This window comes from Chiloscyllium punctatum, chromosome 1 (assembly GCF_047496795.1).
Source record: "Chiloscyllium punctatum isolate Juve2018m chromosome 1, sChiPun1.3, whole genome shotgun sequence".
Taxonomy (NCBI): Eukaryota; Metazoa; Chordata; class Chondrichthyes; order Orectolobiformes; family Hemiscylliidae; genus Chiloscyllium; species Chiloscyllium punctatum.
The window spans coordinates 107,414,685-107,441,709 of NC_092739.1; positions in this window are offsets into that span (position 1 = coordinate 107,414,685).

Below are 27,025 nucleotides of genomic sequence, written 5' to 3' on the forward strand. Positions count from 1 at the left end.
TTGAGATAGATCTTACTGGACTTCTCCTATGATGCCACATCTCTTGCCATTTCCCATGTTCAGTCCCCACTAAGGTTTTGCCAATTGTTACAACCAACTGAAGGGGTTGATGAATAAATTTGGGAAGCCAATTCATCCATCAGTCAGGAGCTGAACAATGTGGGTTTCCTACCTGGAACCAAAGCAAATTGAGTAGCTTCCCAGATACTAGTTGAAATGGACCCAGTCTGATTCTATACTCACTGACCAACATTGGCTCCTGATTACCAAGACTGCAGACTGCTGCCACTAAACTCATGTAGGTGATGACATCAATGGGAAGTACCCATTCCTTTTCAATCATCAGTTGGTTCAATCTAACAATCCATAAGTGTCTTCAAGAGTCTGAAACCACTGAAGCATGGATTTTAGACAAACCAGCTTCAAATTACAAACCACACCCCCAGCCTCTACCCTCTACTCTCAACTTTAACAAAGGGAATGAATTAAGCATAAGAGGACGTGACATATTTATGATTCAGTAAATGTTTCTTCATGGGACCTGAGCTGTTCTTAACAGCTTTATGACTCAAACAAACTATGCCTTATGTTTACATGAGCCTTCATGGTACAATTAACTGAGAAACTTTACAGCTTAATTGTTTAAGAGCCTGTGTTTCAATGAAATCTATGTTGACTAGTCACTCCTTAGCTTTCATTTCGACAGCTCAACCCATATTGAGTGGGCAACTTTCAAGTTAACAGCTCCATTATAGGCACATGTCAGGCGATTTACTGGGAATTGCCTTAAGAATCATGAAGACGTCCTTCAGGCTATTTATAGGGTTCCCTTACAATTGAAAGGACTGTCCTGAGCAATATCAATGTACAATGCCAATGTATGTCAATAGCTATAATGGTTTCACACATATTTCATTTTTAGCAAGCTGTTGGCTCATGAGTTTGCCTAATGAACTTAAAATAATATAATGATATTGACTTTAGCCTTTGTAATTTACGTGTACCATGTCAAAATTTTATTATGGTGGATTGTACTGTAATATTAGTATACAACAATATTAAAGTAATACGGTAACAGATTTTTAAACATATTGAGAATGAATGTTGATCATGAAATGGTAACTTGGAATTTGAAATGGAACAGACAGCCCAGCTGAGTAAGCTACAACTGAGGAATCACTTTGAAATCATGTTCCAGCTTTATAAAAATGCAGTGAGTTCAAACAGAAAATGATGATGGAGAAGTTACAGACAAGTTCTGGGTAATTTTAATGAATTATTTGTGAATTATGTAATTTTTGTTGCAATTTATAAGTTATAAATCAAAGTCCGAGTTTTCCCTCTATCTCCTTGGACTACCTGTTCTATTTCAAACTGGAAGTTGCTGCTTTATCATGCACCAATTACATTTGTTGTGTTTTCTTGTTTGGTTTAACACCAGTTTTGGCAGGCTTACCATTTATTGTTAAAATCTTCTGAAAACTTGACTTTACATATGTCAATGAGATGAATAAATTAAACCAAGCAGTAGATTATTTAAATTTCCTTTTTGTAGGATTTTGCGAATGTAGCAGCGTGCAGTGATTGTAAGCCTATTTACAAAGAAGAGACAGTTGATTCAAAAGAATTGTACTCAGCAGAGCCACAAAATTTAAAGTCAATGGAGTGAATTGAGGGAAGTATAGGATTACACGACCACAGCCACTTTACAAACAACTCTAGACAATGAACGGCCCCCTCAATTTTAGAGAACATTAGCAGATGATCTGGTAAGAATGTGGAATGGTGGGAGTGGATGAACTGTGACTTGGATCCCTGATAAAGTGGTTAGGTCTCAAGCACTGTCAGCATTTCTTCCAAGGTTGGGCAGTGCATTCATTCTTCTGTATTGATAAGATCCCAATCCTCTCAGAGATGCACTCACACTCCCTGTCTGTGAACGACATAAGCAGGAACTCCATTTTTTTCCTGGATTATGTTTTTGCTGTTGCCTTAGCAATGCTGGACAACCAACGTTTACCAGTGAACATTCTCATCTGCCCATGATCATCAACAAAACCTCAATGCAATAATTCAACAACGCATCACATAAAAAGCTATGCTTTCTGCAGAGTGCAAATGTGCTTTTTGCTAAACTTTACGAGCTACTGCTGTTCTAGTGCACAGCATGACATGTTCACTCCTTGTGAAATACAGGGGCTTTCTCCATAATGTATTTCATTTCTGTTTTTAAGCAGGTTGCTTGAGTCTTGAAAAAAAATCAACAGATCAATGTTTTCTCAACTATTATTTTTCAAATTCTACTGAATTTTTAGACTTGATGTTAATCTTAAACCTACCTGATTTAAAACACTTTTTTGCAAAGGAAAATATTTATGGTGTTGGATGTCAGTCATCTCCGCTCCAGGACATCTCTGCAGGAGTTCCTCAGGGTAATGGCCGAGGCCCAACCATCTTCAGTTGCTTCATCAATGACCTTCCCTCCATCATAATTTTAGAAGTGGGGATGTTCACTGATGATTGTATAATGTTTATAGAATCCTGACAGCGTGGAAACAGGCAAATGTTCAGGACCATTTGCAATTCCTCGGAAATGGAAGCAGTCCGTATCCAAATGCAACAAGACTTAGACAATATTCTGGTCTGAGCTGTCCAGTGTCAAGTAACATTCCCACCACACAAATGCCAACCAATAACCTTTGCCAATAAGAGAACACCTAAATGCCAATCCTTGACATTCCTTGGCATGACCAACATTGCATCTCATACTATCATCATCTTGCAATTACCATTGACCAGAAACTACACTGGACTAGCCATCTAAATACAATGGCTATAAAAGCAGGTCAGAGGCTAGGAATCCTGCAGCACCTCACGTCCTGATTTGCAAAGTCTACAAGGACTTTGATAGTATACTCTCCACTTACCTGGCTGAGTGCTGTTCCAACAAAACTCAAGAAACTTGACACCATTCAGGACAAAGCAGGCTGCTTCACTACGACGAACATTTCCTCTCACTACCACCAATGTACTGTATGAATAGTTTGCAGCATCTATGAAATCCACTACAGAAATTCACCAATGCAGATACATGACAACACCACCACCTATAGCTGCCACACTAAGCCCTTGTCATCCTGACTTTGAAATATATCACTGTTGTTCAGTGTCATTCAATCAAAGTCCTAGAATATCTGCTCTCATAGAACTGTGGGTGTACCTACATCAAATGATTGCAGCCACAGTTCAAGAAGATTACCACCATCTTCTCAAGGGCAACCAGGACTGGACATTATTTCCTGACTCAGCGAGTGAAGCCCACGCACATCACGTGAATGATTTTTAAAAAATCATCATGGAAGGCCTACAGGGAAACTCACCTTGGTATGGTGACTGGAATGGGAGAAGTACTGGCATATTATGATGTCAATCCATGTGGAATTGTTATTCCAGCCAACAGGCTTTTGACATGCGTAGCTGAAGATGTGTTCAACAACATGATATTTAAAAGATCATCAACAAGTTGAAATTGATTGATAATTGATTTCACTTAACCCCATTTTAATTTGTTGAGGTCCTGCTGGTTTGAAGAGTAGGGTAACAGTGAAATTGAAAGGGACTGCTTTTGTATTTGGAGAAGGCCTTGGTTGAGGGATTTTTTCTTCTTTTGTGGAATGAGGGCTTTGGTAACTAGGACAGTGTTTGTTGTCCATTGCGGGTGTTGCTTGTCAAATTGCTTAAACTGCTGTAGACCATCCAGTACAAAGGCCATGGACATTTGCCCCCATATGCCTTCTTTACAAATTTACTCACATGGGTGAAGAAACTCAAAGCAGTGATAACGATGATGAGGTGGAGCGGCTGAGAAACTTACTAAATTGAGCTGGCTGTGGTTACTTTTTTCAGTTATGGTTTCACTAAGTATACATCCATTCCATACATTATCTCTCTTCTCTCATTGACTCTTACAGTATCTCTTTACCACTACGCTGATGTAAGAGCAACCACAAATCAAACCAACGTTAGCAAACAGACCCACTCACCTGTTGTACCAATTTAAATCCTTGTTCTACTTTTAAATTCCTCTTTCATCATTTCTTCAGTTACTTGAGCCAAAATACAAATTTTATGAAATGTGTGGTGGCTTGAGGTTAGTTTTCTTGGTGATTGCTGTGTTGCCCATTAGGCAGCTTGAAATCTGAATGTGACCAATAAAGGAAAGCATACCAAACACCTTCTTCACTATCGTATCTACCTGTGACTCCACTGTCAAGGAGCTATGAACGTGCACTCCAAGGTCTCTTTGTTCAGCAACACTCCTAGGACCTTACCATTAAGTGTATAAGTCCTGCTAAGATTTGCTTTCCCAAAATGCAGCACCTCGCATTTACCTGAATTAAACTCCATCTGCCACTTCACAGCCCATTGGCCCATCTGGTTAAGCTCCTGTTGTAATCTGAGGTAACCCTCTTCGCTGTCCACTGCACCTCCGATTTTGGTGTCATCCGCAAACTTACTAACTGTACCTCTTATGCTCGCATCATTTATGTAAATGACAAAAAGTAGAGGGCCCAGCACCAATCCTTGTGGCACTCCACTGGTCACAGGCCAACAGTCTGAAAAACAACCCTCCACCACCACCCTCTGTCTTCTACCTTTGAGCCAGTTCTGTATCGAAATGGCTCGTTCTCTCTGTATTCCATGAGATCTAACCTTGCTAACCAATCTCCCATGGGAAACCTTGTCGAATGCCTAAGTGAAGTCCACATAGATCACATCTACCGCTCTGCCCTCATCAATCCTCTTTATTACTTCTTCAAAAAACTCAATCAAGTTTGTGAGACATGACTTCCCACGCACAAAGCACATCCTGTCCCTCAGGATTCCCTCCAACAACTTGCTCATCACCGACATCAGGCTCACTGGTTTCTTGTTCCCTGGCTTGTCTTTACCACCCTTCTTAAACAATGGCACCATGTTAGCCAATCTCCAGTCTTCCAGCACCTCATCTGTGACTATTGATGATATAAATATCTCAGCAAGAGGCCCAGCAACCACTTCTCTAGCTTCCCACAGACTTCTAGGGTACACCTGATCAGGTCCTGGGGATTTATCCACCTTTACCCACTTCAAGACATCCAGCACTTCCTCCTCTGTAACATGGACATTTTGCAAGATGTCACCATCTAATTCCTTACAATCTATATCTTCCATATCCTTTTCCACAGTAAATACTGATGCAAAATACTCGTTTAGTATCTCCCCCATTTTCTGTGGCTCCGCACAAAGGCCGCCTTGCTGATCTTTGAGGGGCCCTATTCGCTCCCTAGTTACCCTTTTGTCCTTAATATATTTGTAAAAGCCCTTTGGATTCTCCTTAATTCTATTTGCCAAAGCTATCTCATGTCCCCTTTCTGCCCTCCTGATTTCCCTCTTAAGTCTCCTCCTACTTCCTTTATACTCTTCTAAGGTTTCACTCAATCTATCCTGTCAGTACCTCACATATGCTTCCTTCTTTTTCTTAGCAAACCCTCAATTTCTTTAGCATTCCCTATACCTACCATCCTTTCCTTTCACCCTAACTGGAATATATACTTTCTTTGGATTCTCATTATCTAATTTCTGAAGGCTTCCCATTTTCCAGCCATCCGTTTACCTGCGAACATCTGCCCCCAATCAGCTTTCGAAAGTTCTTGCCTATTTTTTGACTCCTTGTATCATCCTCATCACTTTCATTCCCATCAATTTTTGTACCATCTCAAACTATAGTACATTCACTTATGCTGTACAAATTATTAATTATATTGTAAATAATTGTGACCCCAGCACTGACCACTGTGGTACTCCACTAGTTATAGGTCACTACTCTGAAAATGTCCCCTTCATCTCACCTCTCTGTCTTGTATTAGTTAGCCAATCTCCTATCTATGATAATACACTAACTCCCAAAACCATGGGGTCTTACCTTATTAAGAAGCTTTATGTATGGTAGCTTATAAAAAGCTTTTTTGCAATCCAAGTAAATTACTTATACTGCTTCCCCATGATCTATCTATGCTGCTTATTCTCAAGAATGCAATAAAATTGTCAGGCATGATTTCCCTTTTGTGATGCCATGCTTACTCTCTTTGCTCTTATAATGCATTTCCAAATACTCTGCTTTATATCCTTTATAATGGACTTCAACATTTTCCCAAATACAGCTGTTAAGCTAACTAGCCCATAAGATATGTATAATCTGCTGTTTGACTCCTTCCTTTTAGAATAATGAGTATACTGAAGGTTTTACCAATCTTCTGGGACTTTTCCATGAGTCTCAGGGTTCGTGAAAGATTATTATTTGTGTAGCTGTAAAATCCTAGGATCCCAGGGGTCTTGTCAGCTTTTAGCCCCATTAGTTTCCCAACTCCTTTTTCTCTGGTGATGGTTGTTGGATTTATTTCCTCCCTTCCCCTTTAGCCCCTTGATCATTTCATTATAATTTTTCTGTCTTTCCTGTTATTGATTCTCAGCCATGTTCTCTAAGCAGCCTATGTTAGCTGTTGCATCTCTCTTCCTTTTCATATTTTTAAAGAAGCTGTTTTCCTGCTTTTAGGTTATGTATTCTTGGGTCATGTTTTGTTGACTGTTCATGGGTGTTCTTGTGAATGAATCTCAGAATACTCAGTACGCAGGTAGGGTAAGTGAAAGGAAGGCAAATAGATTTTTCGATTATTTGTTAGGAATGAGTTGAAGGGTTATGGAGAGCGGGCAGGAAAGTCGAGTTGAGGCCGAGAAGAGATCAGCCATGATTGTATTAAATGGCACAGCAGGCAGTTTTTATGTTCCTTGAGAAAGCGTGGTTGTTTTATTCTCTTCACAGTATCCTTCTTCTTTACTGGGTATGTCTTTACTATGAGTTATGAACTGTTTTAAAAACTATTTGCCTTTGTTGATAATCATTTTTTTTCTGCTAAACTCCTTTTCCAGTCTGCTCCAGCCAACCCTACACATTCTCTTTATCTTTGGCACAGTTGGTTCTGACCCAAGCTTCTCACTCTCAAACTGAATGATAAGTTCAATCATGTTTTGTTCACTGCTCTCTTTTATTCTGGGATCATTCATTAAACCCGCCTCACTGTATATCACCAGATCCAAAATGGTCTGATCCCTTATTGGATCCACAATGTGTTGTCTTAGAAGCAATCCCAATGCGCTCTATGAATTCTTGCTTGTGGTTGCCTCTGCCAATTTGATTTTCCCAAACCATTTGCAGATTAAAGTCTCCCATCATTAATACACTGTCACTTTTGCATTGTTGCAAATTACTCCACAATGTGGAAAAGCAGCCTGGGCGGTTGCACTATTTTGATAAGCAGTTCAGACTGGTCCTCCATGTTGAAAAGAAACCATGACTCTTCGAGTGCAATTGGAGATAAGCATCAAGTAACAAGAGAGCCAGTAAAAAGTTTAAGGTTGAAGAACAATTTGAAAACATTGTGGAGGTCATCTCGTAAAACTCATGAAAGCATTCTAATGATGGGGAAGGACAAACCAGCTTATAATGTCGACAAAGAAACTGAAATATCAGATGATGATTTTGACAAGAGCTGAAAATGTGTTGCTGGAAAAGCACAGCAGGTCAGACAGCATCCAAGGAACAGGAGAATCTCCTGTTCCTTGGATGCTGCCTGACCTGCTGCGCTTTTCCAGCAACACAGTTTCAGCTCTGATCTCCAGCATCTGCAGTCCTCACTTTCTCCTCAATGATTTTGACAAATCAAGTATCAGTAGTAGAGAAATGTCAAATGAAGATTTGGATGATCCAATCTAACCTTAGATTGAGATTGACCAGTCTAAAGGAAAAAAAAGTTTGTAACTATTGTAATAAAGATAGTTGAACAAGAGCACCAAACAGATATGAAATGACAGATGCACACTGGTGTTCCTGGCAATATTAAGAGCTTCATAGATCAGTGTAAAGTTATAGCAGATGGTGATCTGAATATGAAAACCTCAAAGGTAAAATTCAGGCTTTGTGATAAAATGATGCTCAACTCAAGAGAGCAAGTTAGTCTGACAGTCCAATGCTATTAAAATCATGAATTCAAGATGGTGACGACGGAGCCAAAGTACACTCGCCTCAGCAGATGTAAGTCAAAAACTTGGACCAATAACTCCAAATATGCGACAAGGTCTATGCAAAGTTTCACAGACCATTTCTTTTTTTTATATAGATATTTTTATTAGAAATTTAACATTTTTACAAGTTTACAAAAATAAACAAAACTCTCATATACAAACATTGATATACAGTTAAATCAAATATACAACAGCCAAAATTTAACAAAAGAGAAAAAACCAAAAAAGAAAGAAAAAAAAACAAAACTCAACTTTCTACTAATCTAACCTACAACTAACCAGAGTGTACATTTAAGTCTCTTACATGCTCGGAATGTGTTAACATCAAATGTAATAAAACCCGTATTCGTGCAGGATTCCTCTCCTAAGGGGCCCCGGACCAGCCAGGTTTGTAATCTCAATTAAATAAAAGCCCTTGTTAGGATAGCCGAAATATCTATATTTATGTAATTCAAGAAGGGCTGCCATATTTTATAAAATAATTCGGTCTTTCGGTGCACCATATTTGTAAGGAAGTCAAGGGGAATACATTCCATAATTAATCTGTACCAATTTGAAAGTCCAGAGGGACCCTCAGCAACCCAGTTCACCAAAATATTTTTCCTTGCACAGAAAGAGAGAATAGAAAATAGTCTCTTCCCGTACATGTCCAGGGAGGGAAAGTTCAAAAAGCCCAAAAGGAGAGATACAGGGTCCACTTTAATTTCCGTTCCTAAAATTTCTGTCAGGGTACTTGCTACTTTAGTCCAATATCTACGGATCTTATGACAGGTCCATAGGCAATGTACAAGAGTGCCCACCTCTATTTTGCATTTGGGACACATTGGAGATGCTCCTGCCTTAGATTTTGCCAATCGAACCGGTGCTATATGGGCCCTATGAAGTATCTTCAGCTGGATAGCCTGGGTTCTGTTACAGATAGTAATTCTTCTAGCATTTTCCCAAATATCATTCCACGTTTCTATAGAGATTTCTAGTCCCAAATCCTGATCCCATGTTTTAAGCAGATTGTCCATATCTCCCGATACTTCATCATGTAGTAGATGATAAATAGTACTGACGGAAGATGCTCCCACTGGTTGTAGAACATTGCATTCTCTATCTGATTTATAAAGACTATCTAATAACGTAGTCTTCTTCTGTATATAATCTCGAATTTGGAAGTATCGAAAGAGGTCTCCATTAGGTAATCCGAATTTCTGATGCAGCTGTTCAAAAGACATTAAATAGGTCCCTAGACATGAGATACCCCTGGATCTCCAGAGTCTAAAAGTGGCATCTGTAAACCCCGGTTGGAATCCCCATGCTCCCACTATTGGTGCATAGGGGGATGTTTTATGTGAATTACCCTCATTTTGCCACATTATATTCCAAGCCTTAATTGTGTTTAGTATTATAGGGTTTTTACAGTGATCTGTAATGATTTTCCTCTTGTCTGAAAATAAGAGGTTAATAAGTGGGCATTTTACTTGAGAGGCCTCGATGTCCAACCAGATTGGGTCTTGTCTGATCCACAATCAGCTATGTAACTTAATAGGGAATTTAACTGATATTTCCTAAAATCTGTGAAGTCCAGTCCTCCCCTTGTCTGTGGAAGCTGTAGCTTCTTCAGCTTAATGAGGGGCCATCTATGATTCCAGATAAAGGAACCCAACCAGCCATATAATTTACATAGAGCCATCCTCGGCAGCATCACCGGAAGCATTCTCATTGGGTATAGGAGACGGGGCAGGACATTCATTTTAATTAGGGCTATTCTACCCAACCAGGAAATTGGAAGGTCTCCCCATCGCTGGAGGTCCTGCCTTTTCCTTTCCAGTAAATGCACAAAATTAGCCTTATACAACTGACCAAATACTGGAGTAATAAAAATACATAAATATAAGAAGCCCTCCAGGGACCAACGAAAGGGAAAAAGGGATCCGTCCACTAAGTGGGGTGTTATAGCAAAGCCACCCATTGGCATAGCCTCCGATTTTGAAAAATTAATTTTATAACCTGAGAATGCACTAAATGTATGAATAACTTGGATTAGGAGAGGTCCGGATATCAGAGGATTACTGAGAAATAAAAGAACATCATCTGCATAAAGGGTAATTTTATGTTTACCTGTACCAATCCTCGGGGCCGTTATATTAGGATCAGCTCGTATGGCTTCTGCTAGTGGTTCAATTATTAGCGTAAATAACAATGGCGAGAGAGGACATCCCTGATGGCAGCCCCTGCCCACACTGAAGCTATCCGAACCTAATCCATTGGTAACCACAACTGCTTTGGGATCACTATACAATGTTGAGACCCATTTGGTAAACACCTGTCCAACGCCAAACCTTTCCAATGTGTAAAACAAATATGACCATTCAACCCTATCAAATGCCTTTTCTGCGTCTAATGAAACTACTACTCCTGGTATCTTTCCCTGATGACAGGCTTGAATCACATTCAAAACCCTTCTAATATTATTGGATGATCTACGGCCCTTAATAAACCCCGTCTGATCCTCCTTTATAACATGTGGCAGTACCCTTTCTTGTCTCAGTGCTAACGTTTTAGAAAGGATTTTAAAATCTCCATTTAGCAAGGATATTGGTCTATATGACGTACAATCTTCTGGATCCTTTCCTTTTTTAAGGATAAGAGAGATATTTGCCTCTTTCAGCGAAGGCGGGAGACAGCCCTGACTATATGCATAGTTATACATGTCCATAAGTGGACCAGCCAATATTTCTGTAAATTCTTTATAGAATTCAGCTTGAAAACCATCTGGGCCCGGTGCCTTACCACTCTGTAGTTGCCTAATTGCATCAAGTATTTCTTGGACTGTTAGAGGAGCATTTAGGACCGATACCTGTTCCGGAGTTAGGCCTGGAAAGGTCAAATTTTTTAAAATGACTGTATCCTCCTAGTCCTATCTTCACAATCCTGTGATTTATATAACTCAGAATAAAATTCTCTAAAGATCGCATTAATCTTTTTATGATCATGAGTCAAAATACCCGTACTTTCCTTGATAGACGTAATAGTCTGAGGAGCCTTCTTTCTCTTTGCAAGAAATGCTAAGTATCTACCCGGTTTGTCACCATATTCATATCACCTTTGTTTTGCAAATAATATTTCCCTCTTAGCCGTTTGAGTATGCGTAGTGTTTAGAGCTGTCCTAATCCTTTGCAATTTAATAATAGAAGGTCTATCAGTGTATGCTGTTTCAGCTGCTTTTCAGCGAGCTTCGAGCAGACGCTGTTGTTCTCCCTTCAATTTTTTCTGGGTCGCTGAATAGGAGATGATCAAACCTCGCGTGTAAGCTTTGATGGTCTCCCACATCATTGATGGGTTGCTAGCCGTACCTGAATTAATTTCTAAAAAAGTTTTAAATTCGTGAGAGAAGTACTTTACAAATTTACTGTCTTTCATTAGGAAGGGGTCCATACGCCAATGCCAAGGGGATGTCCCATTGTTCCTCGCCTTAGTTTCCATATATATAGCAGCGTAGTCGGAAATTGCTATACTACCTATTTTACAGGATAATATGGAATTTAAAAAATTCGAGGGGGCAAAAAACATATCAATTCTGGTATTGCATTTATGTGGATTGGAATAAAAAGAAAAATCTCTGCCCTGTGGATGAAGACATCTCCATACATCTACTAATCCTAATTCTTTGTTCAGATCTACCAATTGTCTAGATCTGGAAGATACTCCTACAGTACTCTTGGGAATCCTATCTATTTCCGGATCCATAATACAATTAAAGTCTCCCCCTTATACTTATATGACGGGCACCAAAAGCCATCAATTTTGAAAAAGCTTCCATTATAAATTTAAAGGGGTGTGCCGGGGGGCAGTACAAATTTAAAATCCCATATTCCTCTCCATTTATGAGGGCTTTGATCAAAATATATCGTCCAGATTCGTCTTTTATCTGATTTAGGATTTTGAAAGGGAAATTCTTCCCAACACAAATAACAACTCCCCTGCTTTTTGAGCTAAAAGAAGAAAAAAAGGCCTGATCAAATCCACCCTGTCGTAATTTCAAGTGTTCTTTATCCGACAGGTGTGTCTCCTGTAGGAGAGCTATATCGACTCTTTCTTTCTTAAGATTTGATAATATTTTCTTCCTTTTGACTGGCGAATTACTCCCCTTGACATTCCAGGTGCACCACTTAACCGACTGATCAACCATAACCATCTGGGCAAATCCGAGACCCCTCAGGAGGGGAAACCCTATCTAGAACATCCCGAGCATAGAGCATATAAAATTTACAAAAATAAAGGCTCTCTAATACCCTCACAACAGTATAATAAAAAACTATTTCTAAATTTAAAAAATATAAAATGTATCTAAGTGGAGATTTTCCCCCTTATTCCCAGGGGGTGTCACTTCCTCTCCAAAAGTCCATCATATCCTCTCCCAACCAATGCCCCACCCTTGACCCAGGCACTCCTCAATAAAATGAGGAGAATTCAGATATAATACAAAGCTAGAGTTAACAGTGAGCACCCTACCCCCATCCACACCAACACCTGGATATATTTGGTAATGTTTATACCATATATAAATATATAACTATAAAATTACAACCCCAACAAATAATAATTAAATATAATAATACAAAATAACAAGGGAGAAACAACCCCGGTCCTAAAGACAGAGGTGAAATATAATAAGGTAACCACCTCCCCCCACCAACACTAACCAAACCCCCCAGCTTATATATATATACATACATACACATACACACATATACGCACGCACATACCCACATATATACATAAAGTAATAAAAGAAAACAACCCCAAGGGGGGCGGTGGGGGGAGAGAAAATCAAATCCCTCTCCCCACCCCCCCATGATAATATTAAACAGTAAGGTAACAAAAAAGAAGAAAAAAAGGGGGGATATAGACCAAAGTGGGGGGAAAGGCAAACCAACATCCTTTATCTCTTACAGTTTACCTAAGAGAGTCCAAGAATTCCTTAGCCTTTTCTGGTGATCCGAAGTTATACACAGATCTTTCATGGTTAAAGCATAGCGTCGCTGGGTAGCGTAAGGAGTACTGCTTATTTAAGTCCCTTAAACGCTTCTTCGCCTCATCGAATGCCTTCCTCTTTCAGACCAGAGCTGGGGAAAAGTCCTGGAATAACATGATCTTGGATCCTTTATAGATCATAGCTTGGGGGTCTTTTCCAAGATTTCTAGAAGCTTCTAGGAGTATCTGCCTGTCCTGATAGCTCTGCAGCCGGAACAGGACCAGGCATGGGCGCTGGTTCGAGCCAGGCCCACGTATTGTGACCCGGTAGGCCCATTCTACCTTTACCTGGCCTGATCCATCTTCCAGATTTAAAAGCTGTGGCAGCCACTGCTCCAGGAATGCTGTAAACTGGCCTTCCTCTTCCCGTTCGGGAAGGCCCAGCAAACGAATATTTTTTCGACGACCTCGATTATCGAGGTCGTCAATGTGATTCTCTAAGGTCCGGACTCGCTGTTCGAGAGTCCGGACCCGATCCAAGGCCGATTGAGCTGTAGTTTCGGAGGTCACGGCCTTTAACTCCGCCCCTCCGACTTGGCGCTCGATTTCCTGGATGTCTCGGTCGTGCTTCTGCAGCGCGGCCGAGAGTGAGTCCCATTGATTTCGGGACTCCTCGATAAAGGCGTCGATCTTCGCGTCCAGTTTGCAGATCATTTCCACAAGGCTTCTTACTGTAGGTAAGTCCCCCGGGGCGGCTGTGGATGCCTCTGCTGCAGCTGAAGAGGGAGAGGGTGGGGGAGGGGGTCCTGCTTGCTGAGAACTGCGGGCTCCCTTCCCTTTGGTCATTTTTACTGAATATTAGACTATTTAAATACAATACTAAGCAACTAATTAAATTTAACAGCTATTATGAATGATTTGGTGAGTGTGGTGGGGGTGGGTGACCCACTTTGCCCAAGTCTTGGGAAGAGCACTATAGACTCAGACTTGCTGGGTCGCAGCCATCTTGGATCCCCCACAGACCATTTCAACCGATGAACAAGAAACAGCATGTGACAGAGCCTGTCTGACGGCAGGATCACAAAGGAAACTTCATGTTCCAAGTCAAAAAATGGAAAGGTTGCTGTGCCGTACACAGTTAACTAAAGAGGTTGTCTAAGGCAACTGCAGAATCAGTTCAGGAGATTTTGAAACACAACCAGAGAGCATATCTTTGCAATAATTAGACTTAGAGGAAGACCCCACACCACTCATCCATGTCATGCAAATTGTGAGAAAGGGACTAACTAGAATAACAAATACAAGATAAATACTGCAGAAATCTGAAATAAGTAAAGTAAGAATGCTGAGAAACTCAACAGGTCTGGCAACATCTGTGGAGAGAGAAACAGAATTAATGTTTTGAGTTCAAAGACTCTCCTTTGGAACTAACTGGAATAACAAGCAGTTGTTAGTACATGAGAACAATAGTTTGTATGGTGTGTAACTTGGATAACTTGCAGTTACGAATAAAATTTTATGCAAATTTGTTTTCCTTTGTGTTTGTTATGTAAAAAGGATGTTTGGATTGAAATCCAATCTTGTGTAAATATCCTTCTTGTCTTGCCATAGCCCTGTGTCCTCTGCCATAAACAATTCCAGCAGCAGCCATTGTATAGTTAGTTCAATAAAGGCAGAGTTCAAGACTTTTTTTATTCGATCATGGGACATTAACTAGGATGGCATTTATTGCCTAATCTTCATTGGCAGAGAGCAATTAGGAGTCAATCACACAGGCCAGACCATGTAAGGATGGCAGATTTTCCTTCTAAAGGGCATTAGTGAATGAGGTGGGGTTTGTAACAGTTGACAGTAGTTACATGCTCACCATTAGTGTAGCTTTTTATTCTAGGATTATGTTGAATTAAAATTATTCTATCTGCTATGGTGGGATTCATAATGTCCTTAGAACATTAGCCTGGGGTCTGGATTGCTTGTCCAGTGAATTTACCACTACACCTGTACCTCCCCAAAAGATAGAAAGTTCATAAGTAGCTGAGTAAGCAGTGATTAGGCGATGGCCTAGTGGTATTACGACTGGGCTGTTAATCGAGGTCGCATCCTGGGGACCCATGTTAGAATCCTGCCATGGCAGATAGTGGAATGTGAATTCAATAAATATCTGAAATTAAGAATCTAATGGTGACTGTGAATCAATTGTCAGGAAAAAAAAAATCTGGTTCACTAATGTCCTTAAGTTGCCTTACCTGTCTGACTGACGTGAATCCCACAGCAATGTGGTTGACTCTTAATTGCCTTCTGGGCAATAAGTGCTGGCCCAGCCAGTGATACCGTTATCCCATGAATGAACCAAGGGGAAAAGAGTAACAGCAAGCCCTAAATAAAACGCAGATGGAGCCAAGCATTTAACAAAGCTCATTTAAAACTTTACAAAGTTAAAGAGCTAGACAAAGTAGATCAGAAAGAATGTTTTCCTAACTGGGGCGTCTAGTACCAGGCACAGGCTCAGAATAGGGTACACTTAAATCTGAAATGAGAAGGAATTCCATCATTAAGAGGTAAGTAAATAGATGAAATACTCTAATCCAGACGGCTGCAGAAACTCCATCAATACATATACAAGACAGAGCTTGATGGATTTGGAGATACTGATGATATCAAGAGATAAGAGGAGATCATGGAAAAAAAGACAATGAGGTAGATAATCAGCCCTCGTGTAAAGAGGGAGCAGGTTTGGGGGAATGAATAACCTCCTCTGCCCGAATGCTCCCAAACTCAGGAGGAGAAACAGTTCAGAGATTGAACACATCACTGGGCAATATATCGCATGGGTCAGAGACAACGGGAAAAAGATCAAGAAAGTAGAAGTCGAAAAACGCATCGGAAATGAAAATATGAAAAATAGAATGAATGGTGTGAACAAAGTGTGAAAGTAAAGTTTAGTTATCACATATCAAACAAAGAAAGAAAAAATGAAAAAACAATGAAAGCAGAAAAGGAGAAAGGACAGCATGTTGTGGGTAAAGAGAATCAAAAGAGGAAGAGAAAGGCAAAAAAAAAGCGAAAAAGAAATAGAATTCAAAGCCTGGCTACATGAAAGAAGATACATTTTGCCTCGAGGTCTTCCTTATTATCCAGTGTAACTTCAGCAGAAACCCTCTTTATGATGTTACTCAGGAGTTTCCTCAGATTTTCTGCTCCAGTTAAAGATTATCATGAAGTCGTTATTTTTCATTGTAGATGGTCAAAGAGACCTACATCACATCCCCTAAAATGGAATTACTTATAGCATCAAATTAAGATTGATTTGCAGTACAGAATGAACTTGATTTGTCTTTGTTTTTGTTTTAGTTATGAGTAGTCAATGCAAACATAATGAAGATAGAGTGTACATAAAACTACACCTTGTTTGTCTCTGGAATAGAAATCTGAGGACAGACCTGCAGTCAGAGGTCTATTTATATTTTCATTTTCAGCCAGCAGTATTATTTTGCACCACAAGACTGCAACAGTTGTCATGGCAACCAGATCATAAACTTCATAAATATATTATCTTGTTAGACTTTCTGCCATGCAAAAGGCAGCAGAGAGTCTGCCCTGGATTTATCACAGTTTAAATTTATTTGTTTATCTGCGCATTGGAACTTTGGTTTAAAATAAATAAATCAACCACAAAATAAATCAGTGGAGTCCTGTTGTGTGAAGTTTGAGTGTGTAAACTCAAGTATGTATGAAATAAATTTGAAATTTGAAGTATTACAGTAGATTCCAGGCCACACAGACACTGTACCTTCAAGACAGTTACATGGCATCATGATATTTGATATTCCCATATAAGACCCAATTTGCCTTCAGTCATACTTTCTGTGTCATGGAGTCAGTGTAGATGATGAGCTAAGATGTACAGTGACATCAGTAAGTACAGAACCCAGACTGTGTGTGTAAGACTGTGATATCAAAGCATTGCAAAACTGACATAGTTTCACATCTTTAGAAAACATGTTTATCCTCATATGGTCTACATTTTGAGACCGAAATATCTCCTCTTTGGGTACCTTCTCCACAAAAATAACACCATACATTTTGCAGATAGAACACCAGCACATTTTGAATCCCTCAAAAGTGTACTATCATTCAGTGAGTGTATACTTCATGACTATGATCTCACCATATTGAAAGTCTCAGACATTGTCCACACCCAGATGAGAAGCTCACTGTGATTAGTTTGAATCTCCTAATGACAGCTCAGGATTACAAATCCAGCATTAAAAGAGAGACTCTTGATCTTTTTGTTAGGTCTGGCACAGTACACTGTTTGTACCATAAAATCCATGATCTTTAAAGTTCGACATTCTTAGGAAGGGTCAGTGGGCCTGAAATATTAACTCTGGTTTCTCTTCACAGATTATGCCAGATCTGCTGAGCTTTTCCAGCAATTTCTGTTTTTGTTTGTGATCACTAAAGACATGGTGACTTGTCAGGTTTTTTGGATAGCTATGTTAAATCTACATGTTATTACTCAATGCAACAACTGATCCTTATTGCTAGCTCTTATGGTTTTGGAGACATGCAGATCCATACAGTTCTTCCCTCCAATACTCTCAGCATCCAACAAAATGTGAAAAGGATGAAGGTCTTATGCCTGAAACATTGACATACCTCCACCTTGGATGCTTCCTGACCAGCTGTGATTTTCCACCTTTTAACATAGAACATTACAGTGCAGTACAGGTCCTTCAGCCCTCGATGTTGCACCGACCTGTGAAGTTAATCTGATGCCCATCTAACTACACTGTTCCATTATTATCCATATGTATGTCCAATGCCCATTTAAATGTCATTAATGTCGGCAAGTCTATTATGGTTGTTCCACGCCTCTATTACTCTCTGAGTAAAGAAGCTACTCCTGATATCTGTCCTAAGTCTATCACCCCTCAATTTAAAGCTAGGTCCCTTCATGTTAGCCTTCACCTGAGGAAAAAGGCTCTCACAGTCCACCCTGTCTAACCCACTGATTATCTTAAACGTCTCAATCAAGTCACCTCTCAACTTGCTTCTCTCCAGTGAAAACAGCCTCAGTTTCCTCAGCCCTTCCTCATAAGACCTTCCTTCCATACCAGGCAACAGACTAGTAAATCTCCTCTGAACCCTTTCCAAAGCTTCCTCATCCTTCCTATAATACGGTGACCAGAAATGCATGCAATACTCCAGGTGCAGCCTTACCAGTGTCCTGTACAGCTGAAGCATGACCTCGTGGCTCTGAAACTCAATCGCCCTACCAATGAACACCAACACACCACGTGCCTTCTTAACAACCCTATCAACCTGGGTGGCAAATTTCAGGGATTTATGCACCTGGACACTGAGATCTCTCTGTTCATCTACACTGCCAAGAATTTTACCATTAGCCCAATACTCTGCATTCCTGTTTCTTCTTCCAAAGTGAACTACCTCACACATTTCCGCATTAAACTCCATTTGCCACTTCTCAGCCCAGCTCTGCATCTTATCCATGTCCCTCTGTAATCCACAACATCCTTCGGCACTATCCACAACCCTTTCTACTTTAGTGTCATCTGCAAATTTACTAACCCACTCTTCTATGCCCACCTCCAGATCAATTATAAAAATGACAAACATCAGTGACCCTAAAACAGATCCTTGTGACACACCATTGGTAACTGAGCTCAGGATGAATATTTTCCACCAACCACCACCACCATCTGTCTTCTTTCAGCTAGCCAATTTCTGATCCAAACTGGTAAGTCACCTTCAATCCTGAAACTCCTTATTTTATGCAATAGCCTACCGTGTGGAACCTTATCAAATAGTTTACCGAAGTCCACGTACACCACATCAACTGCCTTACCTTCATCCACCTGTTTTGTCACCTTCTCAAAGAACTCAATAAGGTTAGTGAGGCACAACCTACCCTTCACAAAACCGAGTTGACTATCCCTAATCAAATTATTCCATTCCCAATGATCATAAATCCTATCTCTCATAACCTTTTCCAACACCTTACCCACAACAGAAGTAAGGCTCACTAGCCTATAATTACCAGGTTGTCCTGACTCCCCTTCTTAAACAAGGGAACAACATTTGCTATCCTCCAGTCTTCTGGCACTTCACCTGTCGACCATGTTGACATAAAGATCAAAGCCAAAGGCTCTGCAATCTCCTCTCTGGTTTCCCAGTGAATCTGAGGATAAATCCCATCCAATCCAGGGGTCTTATCTATTTTCAGATCTTCCAAAATTGCTAAAACCTCCTCTTTGTCAACCTTAATCCCATCTAATCTTATAGCTTGTATCTCTGTATTCTCACTAACATTGCCCTTTTCCAATATGAATACTGATTAAAAGTATTCATTAAGCACTTCCCCATGTCCTCAGATTCCACACACAACTTTCCACTACTATCTTTGATTGACTCTAATCTTACTCTAGTCATTCTTTTACTCCTGACATGCCCATAAAAGGCCTTAGGGTTTTCCTTGATCCTGTATGCCAACAATTTCTCATGTCCCCTCCTGGCTCTTCTTAGCCCTCTCTTTAGATCTTTTCTGGCTAACCTATAACTTTCAAGCCCCCTAACTGAGCCTTCACTCCTCATGCTCACATAAACCTTCTTCTTCCTCACATAAACCCTCTTCTTCCTCTTGACAAGAGCTTCAATTTCTTTAGTAAACCATGGATCTCTCTCTTGGCAACTACCTCCCTGCTTGATAGGTAGATACTTATCAAGGACCCTCAGTTCCTTGAATAAGCTCCACATTTCAAGTCGATTGCCAGTGTCCTCTCACAACCTTGTAAACCTATCCCTGACCTCACCTTCTCAAACTGTACACTGGAACTACAATTCAGTTTCCCATCCCCTGCTGCATTTGTTTAAACCCACCCGAAGAGCATTAGTAAATTCCCCCTCCCCCTCCCCTGGATATTGGTACCCCTCTGTTTCAGGTGAAGACCATCCTGTTTATAGAGGTCCCACATTTCATCCCTGCAGTTTCCTTCCCCATCCTATGCATCCTCAATCTTGCCTAATCGCATCATAATTGCCTTTTCCCAAGTTATACCTCTTTCATTGCGCTATATACCTATCCCTGCCCATTGCTATTGTAAACATAACTGAATTATAGTCCAAAGTGCTCACCTACCTCCAAATCTAACACCTGGCTGGATTCATTCCCCAGTACCAAATCCAATATGGCATCACCCCTTGTTGGCCTGTTGACATACTGTGTCAGAAAACCCTCCTGCACACATTAGACAAAAAATCACCCATTCTAAACTACTTGAACTATAGTATTCCCAGTCAATATTGGGGAAGTTAAAGACCCCTCATAACAACTACCCTGTTACTTTCCTATCGCGCATCATCTTTGCTATCCTTTCCTCTACATCCCTGGCACAATTCGGAGGCCCATAGAAAACTCTCAACACGGTGACCTTTCCTGTTTCTAACCTCAACCCAAACTGCCTCACTGGATGAATCCTCAAGCATTATCTCAGCTGCTATAATACTACCCTTGATTAACAATGCCACACTCCCACCTCTTTTCCCATCCTCTCTGTTCTTACTGAAGCATCTAAATCCTGGAATCTGCAACAACCATTCCTGTCCCTCCTCTAGCCATGTCTCTGAAATGGCCACAGCATCAAACTTCCAGGTACCAACTCACGCTGCAAGTTCACCCACCTTATTCCGGATGCTCCTGGCATTGAAGTGCACACATTTCAAACCAACATCCTGATTGCTGGTGCCCTCTCGTGACCTTGTAAACCTATCCCTGACCTCACCTTCTCAAACTGTACACTGGAACTACAATTCAGTTTCCCATCCCCTGCTGCATTTGTTTAAACCCACCCGAAGAGCATTAGTAAATTCCCCCTCCCCCCTCCCCAGGATATTGGTACCCCTCTGTTTCAGGTGAAGACCATCCTGTTTATAGAGGTCCCACCTTCCCCAGAAAGAGCTCCATATATCCAAGAATCCAAACCCTTCCCTCCTGCACCATCCCTGCAGCCATGTGTTCAGCTCTGCTCTCTCCCTGATCCTCACTTCACTAACATGTAACACGGACAACAAACCAGAGATAACAACACCGTTTGTTCTTGCTCTAAGCTTCCACCCTAGCTCCCTGAATTTCTATGAATCAATTCAAAGAGTAGATCTTGTCTCATTCATTCAATGTATTGAGGTTAACTGATTCATTCAAAGAATAAAATTGCGTTCATTCATTCAATGCATCAAACTACACTCAATCATTCAGTGAAACTAGCGGTATTTATTCATTCAATGAATCCAGCTTATCCCATTCATTTAATGTCTCGACATTAACGACTTTATTGAAAGAAAGGATCCCCACCTTTCTTTCTACCTATGTCGTTGGTGCCCATGTGGACCACGACTTGGGGCTGCTCCCCCTCCCCACTAAGGATCCCGAAAACACTATCAGAGACATCACCAACCCTGGTACCTGGGAGGCAACACATCAATCGTGAGTCTCTCTCATTCCCACAAAACCCCTATCAGACCCGCTAACTATGGAGTCCCCAATGACAAAAGCGCTGCTCCTCTTCTCCCTTCCTCTCTGAGCAACAGGGACCAACCTGTGCCCATTCTTTCTCCCGGTAAGTCGGCCCCCTCCAACAGTATTCAAATGGTATACTTGTTGAGGGGAACCACCACAGGAGTTCCATGCACTGCCTGCTGGTTCCCTTTCCTACCCCTGACGATAACCCATCTACCTTCTTCACATGGTGTGGAGTAATTGCCTCCCTGTAACTCCTCTCAATAATCCCCTCTACCTCCTGAATGAATAGAAGTTCATCCAGCTCTAGCTCCAGTTCCCTAACACGGTTCTCGAGGAACTGGAGTTGGGTGCACTTCCCACAAATGAAGTCAGCAGGGACACCAGTGGTGACCCTTACCTCCCACATACTGTAGGAAGAGCATTCAATGGTTCTAGTCTCCATTCTCCCTATTCTAAATTCCCAAATAAACTGCTGAAAAAAAAAACAAATGAAACACAAAAGAAAACACTTGTCACCTTACCAGCCAACGCACAGAACCTTTTTTTTGGTTAGAGGAGGAGGATGGGTGGGAGACACTACCTGAGTAGTGCTTCATGTAAAGCAACCGCTCAAGCATGTGATGTCTCCCGACTGCGTCCAGAAACTAAAGAAAAACTGGAACTAAGAGAAAATTAAATTGTATGCTCACGTATCCCGACAGGCTCCGCTGCCCCCTGGAGACCTCATGACCTCTCCGACTGTATCCAGGAACGTTTTGACTGACTCTCCTGCATCTGCAGTCCTCACTTTCTTCCACCCAACAAAATGTGCATGACATATTCTTGGAAAGGGAGCGAATGGTACACGAGTATGATCAATGAGCATGCAGCCAGTTATCCCAACCATACTAGGTAAAAACAATAACTGCAGATGCTGGAAACCAAATACTGGATTAGTGGTGCTGGAAGAGCACAGCAGTTCAGGCAGCATCCAACGAGCAGCGAAATCGACGTTTCGGGCAAAAGCTGAAGGGCTTTTGCCCAAAACGTCGATTTCGCTGCTCGTTGGATGCTGCCTGAACTGCTGTGCTCTTCCAGCACCACTAATCCAGTATCCCAACCATACTAGTATGAGGCTTTCTCATGAACGTGCACACACATAGGAAATACAACCTAGATCCTATAATGTGATAATGAAAAATAACAAAGTCTTGGACAGAAATAGATGACATGGTGGCTCCGTGGTAAGCATTGCTGCCTCACAGCATCAGGGACCTGTGCTCAATTCCAACCACAGGCAACTGTCTGTGTGGAATTTGTACATTCTCCCTGTCTGTGTGGGTTTCTTCCAGATGCTCCAGTTTCCTCCCATAGTCTAAAGGTTAGATGAATTTTGCCATGCTAAATTGCCCATAGTGTTCAGGGATGTGTATGTTAGGTGCACTACTCAGGGTAAATGTAAAGTAATAGGGTAGGAGAATGAGTCTAGGTGGGTTACTTTTCGGAGGATCGATGTGGACTTGTTGGGTAAAATGGATTGTTTCCACACTCTAGTGATTCTATGATCCTATAATATATTATCAACATCACAAAAGATGATCGCTCAGGTACAGAATACATCATTCCAAACAACAACATACAAGAAATGATTCTCATCCAGCTGTGACAAAAGGTAACACTCTGCCAATCATAATAACTGTGGAAGGACTAGGTCAAGTCATATGGTACTTCCACTAAGCTGTTGTCTGAATGTATGGAGACATTTAAATATATGCATCCTTGCATATGTTATCTGATAAAGTTTCCTTTTCTTTAAAAGGAGAAGGGCAGAATGTAGTTTTACAGTACAGTTTTCCTGACCATCCAGGCATTGTATCTTTAAGACAGTTATGTGGCATCATATGATATGATACTCCAGTATAACCATACCAAATTTATCTTGAGTTATGTTCTCTGTGTTACAGAATCATGTGAGTCAGTCAGCTATATATGTGCCAATAATGTATAGTAACATCAGGAAACACAGAATCCAAACTGTGTGTGAAGGTCTATGTATTATGGAGACTCCTAAGTCGTTAATGCTGTAAATAAATTTCAGATACCTGATCAAGAAGAACATGATTATCTATGGTATATGTTATGCAGACTTACATTAAAAAATATGCATAAAAATTAAATAACACATGCCACATTACCATATAATTACATTTTTAAAGTGTACGTGCTTCAAAAATTCAAAGTTTACTCATTTATTAAAAGCAGCATTTTGGATTAAATTATTTATTTTGTTATTTTAACTTGTATAACATATTTACTGCTTTCATTGTAATTTCTTATCACCATGAAAATTAACCATTGCAGTAGAGTGGAACATTTTCTCATACAGGGATAAATTTTTCACAGTGGAAGTTATCCAGCTGTCTGCCTTACAAATTAGGAGTTAGCCCAGGAAACCGTGATTAGAGTTGACATCATCAGGGAGTTCATTATCAGAGATCATATCATCCAGATCAATGCATCTCACCCTCAAGAGTTAGGAGCTAATCAGAGCCCAACAGTCTCCATTCTCACCAACACCATCAGGAATAGTGACCATTTATGGGATTTGCAATCGCTCCCTGGCCAGGCCCTGCGATGGTGGTTAAATAATTAAATACATGGGGTGGTCTTGCTGATGCCTGTCTAGCAGGGTTCAGAGAAGTTGGTGAGAAGGAATCATCAGGAGGCTAGCAGGGGACATGCGGGTACAGCTGTTGCCACTTTCGGGCTTTCCTTTGGGCACAGGATATCCAAAGAGCGATGTCACAACAAGCCTACAGCCAGGCCACCAGACTTACCTGGCAGCACGACTTTATGGCATGGGCTCCTCACCATCATTAAAATATCAGCAGTCGTGAGAGGATTAGTCCAAGAACAGGCTGACTGACAATCACCCATCCCATCACTGGGAAATGGCTAGGTGACAGGGCCCAGTCACGTGAGTTTATCCCAATTCCTGCATCTGTAATGTGTTCTGTCCAATGTCTTTTAGACCTCCAACTCCCACATTGTATTTACACTCAGCGTTCTCATAGATTAAAGGAGCAAATGTGGCTTAGGGTTACTTATAAAGGCTGAAAATCATACTGAGACTATCATCATTGATATCCCTAGTAACCTCTTATAATCTTTATATATTAATGTGTTAATCTGCTGCAAATCATAGAATTATAGAATAATGCAGCACAGAAGGAGATTTATCTGTTCCATCATGGTTCTGCTAATTCTTTGAGACAGTTGTTAGATTACACCCATGTTCTTTTTGCATAAGCCTGATGTCTTTGCTTTTCTAGAAATTTACTCATCTCTCTGGTTCAATCATCTTTTTAAGCAGTGCTTTCCTCATCAGAACTAGTCAACTTTATGCATGGAATACAATTGGGGTGGGATGTTAAACCAGCGCTGCTCTCAATCTTGTAACTATCTCACTCGGCGGCTGAGCTAAAATTGCCTACACTGTTTCAAGAGCAGAAACTAGTTCTTCCGCAAATGTCAGTCCAATATTACTCCATCCCCTTAGACTCATTTTCAGTGGTTATCAATAGGGAAAGGTTATATTCTAAACTTGCTTGGATCTGTTCAGTGGGGTGGGAGTGCATTGGATTGGCTTTGGAAAAATCTGGGTTCTTCAAAAGTTCTAGAGAAAATGCTGAGTCTGGGTTATATGGAAGATTACTTTTCTTTTTAAACATACTGCTAAAATTTTACAACATTAAGCTTAGCATTGTGCTGGTCACAGAGTCATCTCTGTCTCTTGATGAGGTGGGACCAATGGCGAGAGATGCGACTCTGATATTGGTGAGTTCAGTGCAGGTGGCAGTGAGGCAGTGGCAGAGGAGAATCAACCCAGGGGTGAAAGATGGCATCTGAAAAGTGGCAGCTTCAATGTTGGTTGAGTCTGGTGTAGACAGCAGCGAGGCAGTAGAGGAGGAATAGCGGTGCAGGCTTCTTGATGATGAGCTGGCTCAGGACTGATGGACTGTCTTTAAACTATATTGTTCTATAGTTTTCTTATTCTTAAAACTATTCAAAATGCTGCCCGATCATAGTGACAGTGGAAAAGCTTTTCCCTGCGTTTTGCTGTGTTTTTCTCACTGTAAAATACACATGACAATAAAATCATACATTCAATGTCTACTGTCATGTGCTAAATCACAATTTTTATAGGTTATCTATTTACATGTTTCAGTTTTGACCTTTTACTCTGCAGACTGGAACTTGCATTCATAGACTCACCCAGCCATATGATTCCAAAACTCGGGAATGGGTCATTTCAGTAACTGCGATGGATATCCATGAATGCAACAATGCAGCAAACACATCTGTTTTGATTGGTGATGGAGCAGTACTCCTGAATTGACACGATGCTCCTTATTGGATTGAATATCAGGGGGTGAAAAATATTCTTACCTCATGTGAAACAAGCGGCAAATTTGTTAATGAATCCCTGTGGGATTCATTAGCTTTGCAGTTTTACTTATTGGGTCTACTGGGGGGTGCTGGGTGAACTCTCAGGGTCATCTAGGGTAGACAGACTCACATTCAGATATTGATTTGAACATAATGGTCTAAAAACCCTCCTGCATCACAATATTGGCACATTAGGTTATCTATTGAGTCAAGTAGGCACTTGTAACTATGCCAGATTTGTGATATTTTATTAAAATATCAAATTATGTAACCTAAAGTAGAAATTAAAAAATTATGGGAAAATAACAAATAATTCGCTGCCTGATTCTGTTCAATTTTTCCATAAGGAATGCTGTTGAAAAGCCACAGCCCTCATAATAATCAGTGCATGTATGGCAGGGATAGTGCGTGGGTTTTCTTCATTTCTCTAGAAATTTTCTTTGTTCGGATGCAGTTCCTTTCACAAAACATGGCAGCAGGTTCTTTTATTACTAAACACTTAACTAGTAACACTAGCACTTTGTAAACCAAGCTCAAAGCCCTGAACAAAGTGAAATACAATAGACACAAAGACCTTTACAATACAGTAAATGCTTACCTTTCTCACAAAAGCAGCAATCCACAACATACAATCTCAGGCAGTTTTGTAATGTGGTTGTTCGAAAGCATTGTGGAAACTTCAACATGTTTCCTTTTAAATGGAATTTTATAAATTGCACTTCTTTAAAACAAATGCAGCAGTAATTCAGATGAACATAGTGTGAAAGTATCAATGGGATTTGAACATTCAAAACCCTCCAACTGATCTGCAATGAATCAATATCCTGGGGTTCCAAACCAGGTTCGAAAAATACAACACTTCACAGAAAACAGCACGGAATCAGAGCAATCATGTCATTACCAGCATGTTTGCTGAACCCAAAGAATAAAAAGCTGGCAAGCTTCAGTACAACTCAAAAATTCCATTATTAT